We start from the raw sequence: 6840 nt of genomic DNA on the forward strand, positions 1-6840 counted from the left end.
AAATCTGTGTATAAACTTTGACTTCCCCAAAACTTAACTATTAATAGCCTACTGTTGATTGGAAAACTTACCATAATATAAACAGTTGATCACCACATAATTTGTATGTTATAAATATTATATACAGTTTTTTAAAATAGGCTCCACACCCAGCGTGGAGCCCAATGTGGGGCTTGCACTCACAACCCTGAGATCAAGACCTGAGCTGAAAGAGTCCGATGTTTAACCGACTAAGCCACACAGGTGCTTCTATACTCTATCCTTACAATAAAGAAAGCTAGAGAAAAGAAAGTTATTAAGAAAATCATAACTGGGGGCGCCTGGGTGGCTCAGTCATTAAGCTTCTGCCTTTGGCTCAGGTCATGATCTCAGGATCCTGGGATCGAGCCCCACATCGGGCTCCCTGCTCCGCGGGAAGCCTGCTTCTCCCTCTCCCACTCCCCCTGCTTGTGTTCCCTCTCTCGCTGTGTCTCTCTCTGTCAAATAAATAAATAAAATCTTTTTAAAAAAAATCATAACTGGAGGTGCCTGGGTGGTTCAGTGGGTTAAGAGTCTGCCTTCGGCTCAGGTCATGATCCCGGGGTCCTGGGATTAAGCCCCACGTCAGGCTCCCTGCTCGGTGGAAAGTCTGTTTCTCCCTCTCCCTCTGCGCCTCCCCCTGCTCATGCTTGCTCTCGCTCTCTCAAATTTAAAAAAAAAAATCACAAAATATATTTATAGTACTATACCGTACTGAAAAAATCTGCATATAAGTGGACCCAAACAGTTTAAACCCCTGTTCAAGGGCCAACTGGTGTATTTGTATGATTATATAATTTTTTAAAGAATATTTATTTGGGGCGCCTGGGTGGCTCAGTTGGTTAAGCGACTGCCTTCGGCTCAGGTCATGATCCTGGAGTCCCGGGATCGAGTCCCACATCGGGCTCTCTGCTCAGCAGGGAGTCTGCTTCTCCCTCTGACCCTCTTCCCTCTCGTGCTTTCTATCTCTCATTCTCTCTCTCTCTGAAATAAATAAATAAAATCTTTAAAAAAAAAATAAAGAATATTTATTTGGCAGAGCAAGAGAGGGAACACAAGCAGGGTGAGTGCAAGAGGGAGAAGCAGGCTTCCGGCGGAGCAAGGAGTCCAATGGAGGGCTTGATCCCAGCACCCTGGGATCAGGACCTGAGCTGAAGGCAGACGCTTAACGACTGAGACACCCAGGCGCCCCTTTTTTGTTTATTTTCAAGAAGTTTTTAAAAATATAATCATACAGGGGCGCCTGGGAGGCTCAGTCATTAAGCGTCTGCCTTCAGCTCAGGTCCTGATCCTGGGGTCCTGGGATCGAGCCCCGCATCGGGCTCCCTGCTCAGCGGGAAGCCTGCTTCTCCCTCTCCCACTCCTCCTGCTTGTGTTCCCTTTCTTGCTCTCTCTGTCAAATAAATAAATAAAATCTTTAAAAAAAAATTGTGTTCTTCACTAAACCAAAGCTGGCAACAGTTTTCTTCAATACCATATATGTCCAGTATGTGCTAAATAATAGGTGCTTAATACATGTTTGTTAAATTTAATCAATTAAGCTTTTATCTTGTACAATCTGATTTTGACCAAATGGCTTTTCTACCATGTGCTGATGGTACTACCAACTAGAGTACTAGGTGTGAGGTGATAAGAGCTAAAACTAAAAGACCAAATCAAGGCTAATTCTTTATGCCATGTCAAGTAATCTGAACTTTTTTTACCCTAAAGGTCCAAGGGATCCATTGATCTAGTTTGTGTTTAGTCAAGATATCTCCCAGGCTCCTGGCTTGAAAAAGCAGATGGATGGTGGGGCTAGTTACTGGGGTGGGAAAAGGCAAAGGTGCAGTTTGTGAGGGCAATTAAAGCCAGAAGCTAGTTAGAGGACAGGAAAGGAGAGCTAATGAGATCCAGACTTCAACATGCAGCTTGGACATGTGTGACAATCAGAAATAACCAGTAGCGGGCACCTGGGTGGCTCAGTTGGTTGGGTGACTGCCTTCAGCTCAGGTCATGATCCTGGAGTTCCAGGATCGAGTCCCGCATCGGGCTCCCTGCTCACTGGGGAGTCTGCTTCTCCCTCTGACCTTCCCCCCTCTCCTGCTCTCTCTCTCTCAAATAAATAAATAAAATCTTAAAAAAAATAAAAAATAAAAAATAAATAACCAGTAGGTAATGATACGGAATTTAGAAGGGAGATTCAGGCTGAATATTAGAGATGTGAGTCATCAGCATTTAGGTGATAGTTTGAAACCCATGGAATGGAAATCACCCAGAGAAATGCTAAAGTGAGAAAACTCTTCTGTCCATCATGTTTAAGGGGGCAGAGGCAGAGAAGCTTGCAAAGGAGATTGAAAAAGAGCTGTTTGATGGGTGGGAGAAATACAGAGGGTCCTTGATGTTGCAGAAATCAAGGTGGAAAAACTTCAAGGAAATAGTAGTAGTCGAGTGTGTCAAATACTGCAGGAAGGAAAAATACAAGTGTGAAAAAAAAACCACTGGGTTTAGCAATAAGGAAGTACCTTTAAAATGAGCATTTTCAGTGAGGTAGTGGGTGCAGAATATGGACTGCAGTGGGTTAAGGAGTGGGAGGTGAGAACGGTTTAGTTAGTGCAGATTGGCTTCCTGTTCATTTGGCTATAGAGAGAAGGAAGGAGAGAAAGAGGAGATGGGTTTAAGAAAGCAATATGTATCAATACAATAAATTACAAAACTGAATATTGAATGAATAAATACAATTACAAAATTATAAAATTAAATGACCCCACCATTCAACCATCTGGAAGTGTAAAACAACATTCACCTCCTTTTTATATAAAAAGTTGGAACTATCATTAAAGAATGTGTTTTTGTGTGGGTGTATACTGTTTCTCTGAGATACACAGAAATTGAAGGTTGGGGGACGCCTGGGTGGCTCAGTTGGTTAAGCATCTGCTTTCATGATACCAGAGACCTAGGTTCAAGTCCTGCATTAGGCTCCTTGCTCAGCAGGGAGCCTGCTTCTCCCTCTGCCTGCCCCTCCCCCCACTAGTGCTCTCACACTCTATCTGGCAAATAAATAAATAAAACCTTAAAAAAAATTGAAGGATGGGTTAAAGAAACATGAATTGTAAAAATTGTATTATGTTAAGTTGCCCTCCTAAAAGACTGTACCATTTTACACTCTAAACAATGATGTCAGAAAGTACTTATTTACCCCCACCTTTACCAACTGCTGATTGTTGAGCTTTTTTTTTGTTTTTAAAGATTTTATTTATTCATTTGAGACACAGAGATACAGAGAGAGAGCACATGTAGGGGGAGAGGCAGACGGAGAGGGAGAAGCAGGCTTCCCACAGAGAAGGGAGCCCGACGTGGGGCTCGATCCCAGGACCCCGAGATCATGACCTGAGCCCAAGGCAGAGGCTTAACGACTGAGCCATCCAGGAGCCCCTGCTGATTGTTGAGCTTTTATTTTTGCAACAACCTGATGCACGTAAAATGATCTCTTTAATTGTATTACACCAGTCCAAGTAAAGTTAATCAGTTTTTCCAGGATAATTGGATATTTGTATTTCTTTTCTGTGACATAATTGTTCATATTCTCTTGATTAGATTTTTAAATTTTTTAAATATTTTATTTATTTATTTGACAGAGAGAGACACAGCGAGAGAGGGAACACAAGCGGGGGGAGCAGGAGAGGGAGAAGCAGGCTTCCCGCCGAGCAGGGAGCCCAATGCGGGGCTCGATCCCAAGACTCTGGGATCATGACCTGAGCGGAAGGCAGACAGACGCTTGAGGACTGAGCCACCCAGGAATCCTGTATGTAGTTTGGATACTCACAAATCCTTTCTGGAAGAGTATATCCCATACCCAGGCCCCTCAGGATTAACTCAGATTAAAATAATCAATTAGGGAGTGCCTGGGTGGCTCAGATGGTTAAGCGTCTGCCTTCGGCTCAGGTCATGATCCCAGGGTCCTAGGATCGAGTCCCACATCAGGCTCCCTGCTCAGTGCAGAGCCTGCTTCTCCCTCTCCCTCTGCCATTTCCTCTGCTTGTGCTCTCTGGCTCTATCTCTCTGTCAAATGAATAAATAAAATCTAAAAAAAAAAAAAAGAAAACTTTTCTTTATAAACAATAAATAAAAAATAATCAGTTAGGAGCTCACAATCAAAAACTATCAAACATATGAAGAAACAAGACCCAGGAGGGATTCAACAGAAACAAAGAACAGCAGAATTTGACCTCCAAGGACTTTAGCCATTATAGTAATCATATATTGAATATGTAATAACTATATTTCATATGTCTTTAAAAATAAAGGCTGCAATAAAAATATGAGTAAGGAAGAAGTAACTATCAAATGATTAGCAGAATTTTAAAAGAAACTGATAAACCCTCTAGAAATCAAAAATACAATAGCTAAAATTAAAAATTCAGTGGACTGACTAACCCAATTTAGATAGAAATGAAGAAATCTGTACATTGGAACAGTACAGAGGCAAAGGAATAGAATATAGGGAAAGAGCATGGAAAATGAGAAATCTAAAATACATTTTTTAAAAGATTTTAAGTAATCTCTACAGCCAACATGGGGCTCGAACCCACAACCCCAATATCGAGTCCCATGCTCTACCGACTAAGCCAGCCAGACGCCCCTAAAATACATTTAAACTGGAGTTCCACAAAATAAAACAATTTGGGATAGACAATATTTGAAGAGATACTGACTGAATTTTCCAAACTTGTAGAAAGCTAGGAATTCTCAGATCCAAGAATCACAATAAATCCTAAGAGGAATAAATAAAATGAAGTCCATACTGACATACACAGTCAAGTTGCAGATTATCAAAGACAGAAGATCTTAAAGCAGCAGAGGGGGGAAAAAGTCACTATTATTTTCATATCCTGCTTTGCCACAAGTTGGAACTTTCACAATATCACTTCTCTAATGTTTTCCTTTCCTTGTATAATAATTGTACTATTACAGTATATCTTGATGCCATGGAGGATCACTGTGAATTAATAGCTTGACTCAGGCATCACAACAAAAATCTACCTCAAGGCTGAAAAAATGATGTTCAGAGAATAGGGAAAGAAGGGTTACGGTGTCATATGAGAGTATTGTACAATTTTGAGAATTCTGTTTATGAGAAGAAGGCTGAGAAAGGACTTCTATGATGGTATTGCTTCTTCAAAGCCCCTTCTTTGAAGGAGGAATAGAAGAACCCTGTGTGTTTGGCTTGGAAGGAAATCACCTCTTCTAGAATGGGGCTGTTTGATAGCTTCTTTCCTGACTGGAACATATAACGTGTCTAAAGAGAAAACCCACAAATCTCTTAGGACACATTTGGGCAAATCAAAATTTAAACACTCTAAAACAGGGTTTAGGAGTGCAGATACTAGTGACTCCAACTTTGTCCCGTTCCCTCCCTTCCCCGCCCCCTCCACCCCCAACCCCTGCCTTATCCATGTCCCTGCGAAGATCTCCCCTGGGGCTACATGTTCCAGGTCCCCTAGATGTTAATGTATGCCATGACCAGAATGTGGAGAAGCTGCCCTTGCCTTCTCTAAATTTGTTTGGATAACTCCTAGAGATAACAATCCCCCCCACATCCCCGATGCACAGAGGGTGCCTGAGGTCTGTTAAATGTTAGCTATCAATTAAATGTATGCAGACCTTTGACCTCACTACAGTGCCCTCCTGAGCATCCCTTCGTTCTATAAAATCTATAGACTAAAGGTCTGGATTTTACAGATAATAGCTGCACAGCTGCCTGGATCATCACCCTCTGAACACTTTCTGTCAGTAAGTTAATAAAATTCTATAAACTGTAGGGAGGTTGACTGCTTCATTTTTTGGCCTCAAAGTGCCTTCTCAATTTGGAGGATACTTTATAGTCCCTCCTCCCCACTTTCTAACACAGGGTCTCTCAACTTTGGCACTATTGACATTTTGGGTCAGATAATTCTTTGTTGAGAGGACTGTCCTGTGTATTGCAGGATCTTTTTTCCTTTCTTTTTTTAAAAGATTTTAAGTAATCTCTACACCCAACCTGGGGCTCCAAACGACAACCCCTGAGATCAAGAGTCGCAGGCTCTAGTGACTGAGTCAGCCAGGTGCCCCTTAGGATGTTTAATAACATCCATGGCATCTATTCAGCACTCCTGTTGAAGAACAGCTTTAGAGAATCACTTGGCACCAATACAATCATAAACACAACCAGGCATTGAAATCCTACAGTATTACTAGGTTTTCATCCAGATGACCCAGGATATACTGATCATCATTTTAAAAATTTATAATCGAAATGGAAACACAAAATTGCAAGAATTTTGTGGAAAAGTGTGCCCTTTTACCCCTCCCCCGCCTCCCCTCCCCCCAGTTTGAGAAACAATATAGCAAACCAGAGTCCTGAAAAGGACCATTTTTTTATTAATAGATGAGAAGATTAATGTTTTTAGGCAACCTGCCCACAGTGTCACCCCTAGTAAGTAACAGAATCAAGGCCAAAGCCGCAGGAAATCTCATTCCAGAATTTTCCAACAAACACTGGCCTCATCCTTAACACATTGAACTCAGAAGTTACCCTCAACCATGAACAAAGAGTATTGAGATTTGTTTGATTCTAAGGACCAGAACTAAAACACACAGGAAGCCGATTTCAGTTCATTATAAAGGTAAACGTTCAAGTACTACGTCACACTGTAGTTAAGGTAGAAAAAGATAACTTGATATAAACACACAAGTTTTACAAACAGCGAATACTTTGGTGGACAAGACTTCCCTTGACAAAACGCTAAATCACAGCCAACATCTGCTAATAATGCAGATAATTTATGACGATTTTTGCTTCGATAA

The sequence above is a fragment of the Eumetopias jubatus genome, unplaced genomic scaffold (assembly GCF_037043125.1).
Source record: "Eumetopias jubatus isolate StellerSeaLion01/CBP00866 unplaced genomic scaffold, mEumJub1_p1.0 scaffold_9, whole genome shotgun sequence".
Lineage (NCBI taxonomy): Eukaryota > Metazoa > Chordata > Mammalia > Carnivora > Otariidae > Eumetopias > Eumetopias jubatus.